Source organism: Nicotiana sylvestris, chromosome 9, assembly GCF_000393655.2.
Source record: "Nicotiana sylvestris chromosome 9, ASM39365v2, whole genome shotgun sequence".
In the NCBI taxonomy this organism is placed as follows: domain Eukaryota; kingdom Viridiplantae; phylum Streptophyta; class Magnoliopsida; order Solanales; family Solanaceae; genus Nicotiana; species Nicotiana sylvestris.
The window spans coordinates 79,901,700-79,912,863 of record NC_091065.1 but is presented as its reverse complement, the minus strand read 5'-3'; the positions used below and the strand labels follow the sequence as shown (position 1 = coordinate 79,912,863).

The 11,164-nt window shown below is 39.7% G+C and overlaps 1 long non-coding RNA gene across 1 annotated transcript; it reads left to right on the top strand.

The window, feature by feature from the left end:
* The first annotated feature begins 3,779 nt into the window (after positions 1–3,779).
* On the top strand, positions 3,780–6,002 carry LOC104211752 (uncharacterized). The gene is made up of 3 exons (XR_707221.2): positions 3,780–4,042; positions 4,125–4,372; positions 5,902–6,002. It is a non-coding gene; the product is annotated as an uncharacterized lncRNA (long non-coding RNA).
* The last annotated feature ends 5,162 nt before the right edge of the window (positions 6,003–11,164 follow it).

Genomic DNA, 11,164 nt, shown 5'->3' with positions numbered 1-11,164 from the left:
GACTCTGGCAATGAATTTGTCTTCAAATTATACCGTGATATGCAATGCTCGGTTATGATTCAACCCTTCAAGCGGTATTTCATCCTCGTAGAAGGTGATCTTATGCCTTTCTAGCACCTACCCTACCATGTTGGCCATTTCTCCACAGGTGATATTGTTGGGTACGTAACCTTTATTTAACACCTTCATCAAAGCATTCTTATGCGCCTCTGAATTTTGTAATAGTGATAGGATGGATATCTGAGCGGGGTTTTGTTCAAATGATAAATAACGGAGTATTCCCTCGCCTGTACTTTCCTCCAAAGATCATATGGCCCGTTTCACTTACAGATTGCTTGGTAGTGGCCTCCTCACTCGATCCTCTCAAGTGTTCAGGTGTATAGACCCTTTCAGTTCTGATTATTCCTTGTGCATCATCAGATTCTTGCATCTTTGCCTTTCTCTTTCGCCTAGCTTCGGCAACGTAATCCCATGTTATTGCTTTGGAATTGAAAGGAGGTATGGTTGACACTGTCACTGTGAAAGGTGTTGCCACTTCTACCTCAAATGGAATAGGTGTGGCTGCAGGTGGAGCAACCTCTACCTCAAATGGAACCAATACGGCTACCTCAACCTCGACTGGCGACTGCGTCTATACTATAATAGAAGTGAGTGTAACTGCAGGTTTAAAGTCATCGCCCTCTCGAATAAGCCCTATTGACCCCTCAGGATCCCATTCTTCATCCATCTCTATCACATGTATCCCACCGCCCCTATGATTTGGGAGAGGATTGTTGCGGATGTTGGGTGTAGCTTCTTTTGCCTGTATGACCTTATTGTCAATCCATGTCTGGATTTTATCTTTCAATGTTCGAAACTCGTCAATGGTGTGCCTCTGCATACCGGAATGGTATGCACAGGTTTTGTTAGGGTTGACCCATTGAGATAAGTTCTCCACTGCCACAGTAGGAATAGGAGTGACATAACCAGCGGCTTTCATCCTTTCATACAGCTGGTCGATAGGTTCAACAATAGCGGTGTATTGTCTATGTGGTTTACGATCAAAGTTAGGTCGGGGTCTTGGGTAGTTTTGGCGAGTCGGAGGTGACTGAAAATGAGATGGTTGGGAATTATAGGCATGATAAGGCAATGGCTGGTTGGGAATATCTGGGAGATGAGGGTTGGTATATGGGTGGAGGTGTTTGGTATGTGAGTGGAGATTTTGGGCCTTGAGCCACCATTACTGCCCCCCATGTCTCTCTTCTTTGATATGCCGCCTGATTGCAATGCTTTGTTCGTGGCCTATAATCCCTCAAAATTTGTCACTATTCTGTTTTTGATACCTTCTTCAATCCTTTCTCCGAGTTTGATGATATCGGAGAATTTGTGATTTTCAATGATCATTAACCTTTCATAATATTGTGGGTCATGTGCCCTAACAAAGAACTTGTTCATTTGTTCTTCTTCTAGTGCTGGTCTGACCTTGGCTGCTTCTGACCTCCATTGGGTAGCATACTCACGGAAGGTCTCAGTTGGCTTCTTCTTTAAATTCTGGATGTAGAAGACATCCGGTGCATTCTCCGTGTTGAACCTAAATCGGTTCATAAATTCTGATGCCATACTCACCAAATTGGCCCACTTCTTAGGGTTCTGGCTTATGTACCAGGACAGGGCATCTCCAGTAAGACTTCTCATGAAGAGCTTCATTCGGATCCTTTCATCTTTTCCGACCCCTACGAGCTTGTCACAGTAAGTTCTCAAATGAACATTGGGACCACTCATTGCATCCAACATCTCGAACTTGGGAGGTTTGTAACCCTCTAGTAGTTCCACGTCCGGTTGTATGCATAGATCCACAAAATTCAGACATTCTATCCTTTTGCCTCCTTCGACACCCTGAACTCGACTTGTCAATTTCTTGAGTTCCTCAGCCACATTCTTGATGAGCAGGTCTTTCTCAGTATATTATGGTGTATAGGAGATTGGTTGAGTAGAGTGAGGTACGGTTTTCACATATATAGGGTTGTTTTGGTGAGTGCCAGCGATTTGGGTGTAGTGGTGATCATTGGTTGAGTTTTGATATAGGGATGATTTAATAATCCTATCTCTAAAAGTATATGTATTAGGACGAGATTATATTGTGGTCCTTAATTTTGTATTCTATTGCGAAGGTATTAAATCTGGTCCCTAAAAAATTAGTAACCGGTCCCAAATGATATTAGTAGGCACCAACATGGGCGATGAGCGGGAGAGAGTACCGTCCAATATAATAATAAAATATTAAAAAAATATTATTTTCTAAAAAATAGGCGCCTAAACTAATATCCTAAAATTAAAAATTCCAAAAAATTAAAAGAAACTCTATGTTTTCCAAAAACAAAAAGTTATGCCCTAGTGTCTTAAACATACACAGAACTCGTCTGTCTCTCTATTCACGACTCAAGAATTTTGTTTTCTTAAATCGAGTTTGTTGCGAGTTTGTTGGCTTGTGTATCGCAGGTCTACCCAGTTTTCGACCTCCCTTGATTGCGAATCCCAAGTGTGTCTCATCTTCTGTGTGAAACAAGTAAGTTTTTTCAAATCTGAAATAAAAAATGAGAAAACAGTTCATTTTCAACGTGTCATTCAATATTTTGGTCAAATGTTTGGAGTTTTGCAATCTCTGTTTCCCACAGTCTGAAATGGTTTGGTAATTATTTTGTAGAAAGTGCTTTTTTGGTATATTATTTTATGTGGTTTGTATTATAGTTAAAACTTCTAAATTGCAACTTGGCTACTAGAATCAAGATGTAAAGTAGTTGTCGTAGGTATTTGGTAAAACAGCGTACTTTATTTAAGTTGTAATTGCAGAATTTGTGGCTAATGAATGGTTATTTTGTCAATTATTAGAGCATTTTTAAATTTGACTGGTTATTCTAGTTAATAGTAGTTATTATGGTGAATGGCTATCAATGAATGGAGGGAGGGGAAAGGTTTGGGATATATGTAGCAATTCGTACAGTTACAAATTGGAAAAAAATAGACACATAAGAATTTTAGTTTTATGTTTGGAAGGGTTAGGCACCTATTGTTAGGCGGATAATGTTGTGCACCCAGAGCCTACTGAGCTGGAGGGTGAGTTGGACAAGAAAAATGCCAACCTAGATGTCCAGAAAGTGTTGTCAAGAAGGAGCACGCATGTGAGGACTGTGCCAAAAGAAGCTAACCGATTTTGTTCTGACTCTGGCAAGTCACATGAAGGGCAAGAAGGTGCTGGGAGTTAGTATAAGTAACTAGATACTGGAAGGAAAAAGTAGGCAAGAAGTTATAGAAATTTCCTTCATTCTCATCTCCGATGTTTACCTCCTTCTTCCATGTTTGTTTAAGCTTTCAGTTGTTTGATTCAAATTTCAGCTATTTGATTCCTATTGTAGTAGTTTGGTTGATCATTTACTCTATAATCGCAGTGTGTTTGGATTGGTACTGTTTCAGAATATTATGCCTTTTTGTTTCTTCAACCTTTAACCTTGACCAACACTATTTAAGTAAAATTTTGACAGCAAGTTATTGCTTTCTTAGAATTTCTGCAAAGAAATTTTGCCTTTATTCGTCTTAAGCAACCTTTTGATTCACATAAATTTTGGGTATGTTGGATCATGACTTGTTTGATTCCTATTGTCTTGTTGGAGTTGCAGATTCTTGAATGTTGCTAATTTATACTGATATCATTGAGCTATCAGTTAATCAATTGCATATATAATTAAATGCCATATTTTTTACTAATATGATTTCTTGGGTCCAGGTGCTATAAGGAAGGAACGGGAGTAAACGCCTAGATCTTTGTACTCCTCTTTAGGGATTTCTGAAAATGAGGTGGGATATTTTCATAAGAATGCAGTTTATGCTAATCAACGTATACAAACTCCTAAAAGCACAAGATCGAATTTTACCATGTCTTCTAATTAAGAAATGCGAACAATGGATAAAAACTCATTGGTTCTTAAGAAAGAGCATATGCAGACCAATATTTTATTGCCTCCATCTAGTGATCAAGCTATGAAAAACTTCCAAACAGTTGAAACAGGTATGACATTTTGAATCCATGTGTTATTAATTTGTAAAACTAAATTTTGTTGCTATAGTTTTACCAAATTATCCAACTGTAGGTTCATCTAATCCTAAAAAGGTAAAAAGAGTTCGAGGTAGGAACAAGTGCAAAGAAGTTGCATCACTTGAAGTTGGACAAAAGCTAAAAGTAACCTTTTACAACAATCGAACGATTGGAACAAATAACAAACTATTTTCGAGGCACTTGGGCAGAATAGTTCGTGACCGCAATATGTGTCCGCTGGGAGTATCATCGTGAAATGATATTGAGCAAGAAAAGTTGAATCACATTTGGGCAGCTATTGAGGTACAATTGCGACATGCTCTTTTTGTTCCTAGCAATATTGGATATGGTCCAGCATGCCTCTTTCGTGATGCTCTATTTGTGATTTAGCTTGTTCAGTGAGGTGCTGCAAACCTTGTGAAAATAGAAATGCAACTTTATTTCAAGGCAATATAAAATAGAGTTGGTTTGTTTGTTTTTTCAAATTATTTCTGTTTATGCTAGTAATGACATCGTTGTCAACGTATATAACCATATGGAGGTAGTATAGAATTTTGATAGGAGAAGAAGTAATTCAACATGCTAGGGGTCAATCCAAATTCATGTTCTAGTGATGTGGACAGAGAATGCGGACATATTATTGACATGACATACACAATGACCTCTGTACATGTGGCGTGTGAAGTTATGCTCCAGTTTGTGATAGGGACAGAGATGTCAAATGTGGGCACAATTACCTCTGTACATGTGGCGTGTGAAGTGTTACGCAACGCCTTCCTGATATTTTTTGGAAGGGCAACGTAAGGCTAAGCAATCGATGTCAGTGCGGTTGTTGTCTGCCAATGAGGTCCCCTCCGCACGCTAGACTAGATTGTCAGTGTCGTGCGGGAAAACCAATGTCACGAGCAATTGCAGAAGCTGAGAGAGAACTGGGTTTTGAATGATGATGATGATTTTATTGATGACTGAAATGCTGATTACAAAAGATGCGGTGTCGAGGGGGAGAGACACCAGAAAATTGCTTGCTTGAAAATGTTTGATTGTTTGGTCCCCCTTAATAATGCTTAAAAAAATAAACCAACATTACATGACGAGTCCTAATAAAGCTGTAGAAGCACACTGAATGAAAATGATGTAAACTAGCCTATAATTACAACGAAAAGGACTTAGTTTATTACAAGATAGAACTAAGTCCGATGGCAGCAACTTTGCCTTGCGGGTCAGGTTCTGCGCGCGCGTTGCTTTGGGCGCGCGCGACACTTGCTGTGTTGGCCTGAGGCTGGGCGCTGGTGTTTGGCATCAGGGTCTGTGCGCGAGGCACTGCTGGAATGGGCCTGCAGCTGGGCGCTGGCAAGGCATCAGGATCTGCGCGGGCGGCATTGTTAGGGCGCGCGGCGCTGTTGTCATTGGCCAGCCCTTGGGCGCTGGCGAGAGGCATCGGTGGGGCGACAGAGGCGCATGCACGCTTGTCACTTGGCGCAGCCAAGACCACGGGGCCGACCATGGCGCTAGGCATTGTGAGGCTTGCTAGGCCGCCATGGGGAGCGGCCAAGGGGTCATGGGGCGTGTCTGGAAAGCAGCCCATGACAGAAGTTATGCTCCAGTTAGTGATAGGGACAGAGATGCCAAATGTGGGCGCATGCATCAGGGAACAGTGTGCTCTTTGGATAACTATGTAAGTCCTTTCGAGATGAAACTCCTATGTTAGTTTACCGATTTGGTGATGATACTGAAACAAATTTTGAGACTATGAATGAACTTCTTCTTAAACTTGCACAATGAACTACTTCTTGAACAGTGCATTAACCAAATGGATATTTTGATTATTGTAGGATAAATTTGAGACTATTGACATGAATGATCATCGGGATCATATCTTGGGATGAAAGAAATGAAGAAAATAAGGGAATTTTTCGCTGCTCAATAATCACATGTCTCGCCTACGACATCGCTAAGCTGAATGACTACTTTTGTCTACTGATCAAGTTAATAACAGTATACCCTGCTTTTTAATTATTTCTTTTGTTAATTTTATATAGTCATTTCTATCTTATTTCTATCTTTGTTGCAATATTATAAATGAATGAGCCTCAAGGATGGGAATAACAGCTTGGGTTCACGAAGTTGGAAGTAGAAAATCTGAGCATTGAGGGTTACTCGTCCCGACATTATTGAGGCCTCAACCTTAACTGTTATTAAGCTCATCACATGAATTAGGCTATAATCAATTACAAGCAGTTGTGGAAACTATAATCAAGTTATTGACTAATAAAGGAGAAATATATGATAAGGAATTAGGCTACAGGTTTTAACAATAGTAAGTCCAGGTAATAATATCTGACGAATATGTGGATGCTCATAACCACATTATTAATCACGTGTATTGAAAGTAAGATTAGTGTTGAATTTCTTGAGGATAATGCATGGGTTTCTGATTCACTTACTCTCTTTCGCCAATCTTGATTGTTGTCTGTTGTTGGTGTTCGATTAGCATTGTCATTTTCCTTGCCATATTCAGATACACTTCCGTTTCATTCTCAAATTTGAATTGTTGTCTGTCAATAGTTTTTAATCAGCATCGACTGTTTGTTCGTTATCCTATTTCTGATGCATGAAAACTAACTGATTTTGCTTCGTAGTACATCAGAGAGATATAGGGATAGAATATATTTCAAAATGCATAAGACCTTATGCAGATACCTGAGAATGTATACTTTAGGACATCAAATAGGATGTAAGACTAGCTTATCATTAAAAGGAAAAAAGAGTATACAAGATAATATTCGTCATTTTTACAACATGAAACTGCATGTTGAGAAAGTTCTAATAATGTTCTTTTGTGTCTTATCCTGGTGAATGTTGGTCGCTAAAACATTTAAGGACGGGCAAATATATATTTTCCATAATATCTTTATTATCTATTAGGGAGGAGAAGGCTGATCGCTAATACTTTTTAACGACGGACAAATATATATTTTTCATAATATATTAATCGTCTACTGGGACGAGATATGTTGTCTCTAAATGTATTTAGCGACAAGATATTTTGTCTGTCGCAAACAATAATTAATGACCGGGTTTCTAAACCAGTCGTTATTGACTTTTGGTGTCGGAGGCTATTACGATGGGTGGCGACCAGCTTTTTCCGGTCGTAATGGCTCTATTAGGACCAGTTTTGGATCTTTAGGGACCAGATTTCTTTTCCTTAAAGGTCGTTTTTCTTGTAGTGTGAGGAGTGTGATAGGTAGCGGTTGGTGGGTATTGGATTGTTTGATGATGGTGTTGTGGTGGAGTTGGTATCGGTAAGGGATTGGGATTTTGAGGTGGAAATGCATATTGATGCAGTGCGGGAGGGTTTTATGGATGCTGATTTGGTGTATTTTGGGGAGGTACTGGGTTTTTGGTATTTTGTTGGTTGATATCGCGGACGTTCAGGGTGAGGGATAGGTTTTCTAAGTTGCGGACCTGGTCAAGTTCTCCCTGTAACTCCAGTATATTTTGTTCCAACCATAAAACCAAATCATTTGGTTCTGGAGTACTCCGACCATCTGAAGTTTTCGCATTCTCCGCATTTTCCTTTCGAATACCACTTAAGTTATCCATTTTAGCTTTCCCACTGCTCTTTGTATTACTTGGAGGAGGAGGAGGTGGAGGGCCTCTAGATCTAGTGTGATATGCTAATAATGCCAGTACGTGCGAACCATCCTTAGGGAATGGGAATAATAAGGGATAAAGAAAAACAAAAGGTAAACAAGTCTTTAAGGGTTCTGAAATGTTTGCAGTATTTAAACACATATTGCGGGAATGTAAATTTGTGTCCTAATTTGGGAGCCTTGTTGTCACGACCCCAAACCGGACCGGTCCTGATGGCGCCTCTCGTAAAGACAAGGCCAGCCGACACAATACTCACCTTAACCCTTTGAGCATTAAGAGTCATTTTTAAGTCTTTAAATTAAACAATGTTTCATAATAAAATCCTGGAATAACAGTGCGGAACAAAATAACAGCTCATCATCGGGGTGTCACTAGTCATGAGCAACTATCAAGTTCTGAATACAACAAAAGTCCAAAAATGTACTAAATACAGTAACAACAATGAGGGAAAGGAAGCGGTGCTGCGAACGTCATGTAGCCACCTTGCTAACTCTGATGACTCCGCGGCTGAGCTATCAACACCCATTACTGGGTTCCGATATACCTGAATCTACACACGAGGTGCAGGGAGTAATGTGAGTGCTCCAACCCAGTAAGTAATAAAAGTAAATAAAGGCTGAGCAGTAGGAAACAATGAATCCACATTCACGTTAGGCTCAATAAACACAACAGGCTTTTAAATCATAATACGAGTCAATCTTCCCTTTTAAATTCCAGCTTTTAGTAAAAATCATTTTGAAATACTTTCCAGCAGTTTCGGTAGGGGTTCAATACCATTTAAGATAATAAGAGAGATTAAAGCCATAATCGGCCCCTCAGGGAAAACATAGTTTTTAAAACAGCCCATCGGGCAAAACAGTAATCATAAACACTTCATAACTTAAAAATCTCAGTGGAAATAACCAATGCTAAATCAGTGATTAATTTCTGAACATCTCATAAACCCCAGTTTAAATAAAAGTTGTTTTAAAACATTTGTTCAACTTTCCGACAGAGGCTCAATATAAAGATGAGTGAAAACAGTCGATAAATCAATATATTCAATAGAAATTCACTTTAAAGAGGAGTGAAATCAATAAGTCCATAAACAGGCCTCTCAGGCAAAAACATCACTCATATGCATGTATATATCTATCACCCCTCGGGCTAGCCTCTCTGTCACTCGTGACTCAACTCTTACCAATCAGTACTCGCACTCAGCATTCTCGCTCAATTGGTACAATATAGAAACCGTTGCGGCATGCAGCCCGATCCATATAAATAGTCGATTGCGCTCATTGGGGGTGTGAAGACTCCGGAGGGGCTCCTATAGCCCAAGCGGTATATTGCTGCGGCGCGCAGCGCGATCCATATAACTATCGTTGCGGCGTGCAGCCCGATCCATATACATATATATATATATATATATACATTGCAGCGGCGTGCAGCCCGATCCATAGATATATAATCCTCACAACTAGGCCCTCGGCCTCTCTCAGTCATTAACCTCACCATCAGACTCTCAGTCTATCTCAGTCATTAATCTCACAATCAGACCCTCGGTATATCTCAGTAAAACAGGGAACTCAGCCCAAAACAATTTCCACATTTTAAGAATATAGTGATAAAGCGAGATTTGAGCAGTAAACAGGTAAAACATGACTGAGAATATGCTTTCAAACAAATAGAGTGAGGAAAGATAGTAAAAATGCCCCTAAGGGTCTCAACAAGTCGGCACAAGGCCCCAAACATGGCATACAACCCAAAAATATAATAATGTCAAACAATTAACTATCAAATACGCATTAAAATATTCGTTCGGGATGGACTAGGTCACAATCCCCAGCGGTGCTCTACCCCACGCTCGTCATCCAGAGTGCAAGTCACCTCAAAGTAACACAACGACGTATAATCCAGGGTTTCAAACCCTCAGGACAGTATTTACAATCATTACTTACCTCGAACCGGCTAATCCTCTAGCTCGCGATGCCTTTGTCTCTAAAATCGACATCCGAATGCCTCGAATCTAGCCACAATAATTCAATTCAGTTAATAAAAATTATAGGAATTAATTCCATATGAAATTCTACATTTTCCATTAAAAATCCGAAATTGCACTCAAAATTCGCCCGTGGGGCCCACGTCTCGAAACCCGACAGAAATTACGGAATATGAAACCTCATCCAACCAAGAGTCCAACCATACCAATTTTACTAAAATCCTACATCAACTCGACCCTCAAATCTTCAAATTAAACTAAGAGGGTTTTCAAGATTTTCCCAACTAAAATCACCAATTAAATGCCAAAACTAGTAATAGATTCGGGTAATCTAACCAAAATTAAGTTAAGAACACTTACCCCGTTGTATTCTCTGAAAATCTCCCGAAAATTGCCTCTCCCGAGATCCAATTTGATAAAAATGGAAAATGGGACGAGTCCCATTTTCAGAACTTAAGAATCTGCCTAGAAAATGTTGGGGGCACTGTTCACGCGTTTGGGGACTGTTTCACGCGGTACTGTTCACAACACTATTCACGGGGGTACTGTACATGGATATTGTTCATGTTTACTGTACATGGTACAGTACACGGATACTGTTCACGCAGGTGCAGTTACTGTTCACACGCGCGAAAAATGCAGAAACTGCCCAGAAAATTGCAGTAGCTTTTTGTTTCACTAAAAAGGCTCTAACTCTATCATACGAACTCGGAATTCAATGATTCTTATTCCTATGAGTCAAAAATAATAATACGAACATAGCCCTTCAGTCGAAACTCAATTCGGAGCTCATTTGCTCAATTCAATACCCATTTTGCTCGTTAAACAATTAACTCATGTTTCGTGTCAAAAACCCAATCGCGGCTTGATGAAATTAGACCAAACTTTCCAGATCAGTCCTATAATTCATTATCAAAATTCCGAAAGTCTTGAAATCAAATTTCGATCTCTAGAACTAAAAATGGACCTTTGGATCATTACATGCTTATGCTCACAACGGCAAAATCTTCCAAAAACTCTTCCAAAACATATCCGAGCCTCATGGGACCCCGACCAAATATGCCAACACACCCCATAACATAATTCAAACTTGTTCCAACCTTCGGAACGCTCAAAACAACATCAAAACATCAAATCACCCTAGGATTCAAGCCTAAGAATTCCAAAACTTCCGAAATCCGAATTCGATCAAAAAGCCAACCAAACGACATTGACCTGAAATTTTGCACACACATCACAAATGACATAACGAAGCTACAGCAACTATCGAAATTCCATTCTGTCCCTTGGTTCAAAATCTCATCTATCAACCGGAATTCGCCAAAATACTAACTTTGCCAATTCAAGCCAAATCCTTCCACGGACTTCCAAAATGCATTTCGATCATGCTTCTAAGTCATAAATCACCCAACAAAACTATCCAAATCATAAAATTTCCGATCCGAGCTCATATACAAATAAGT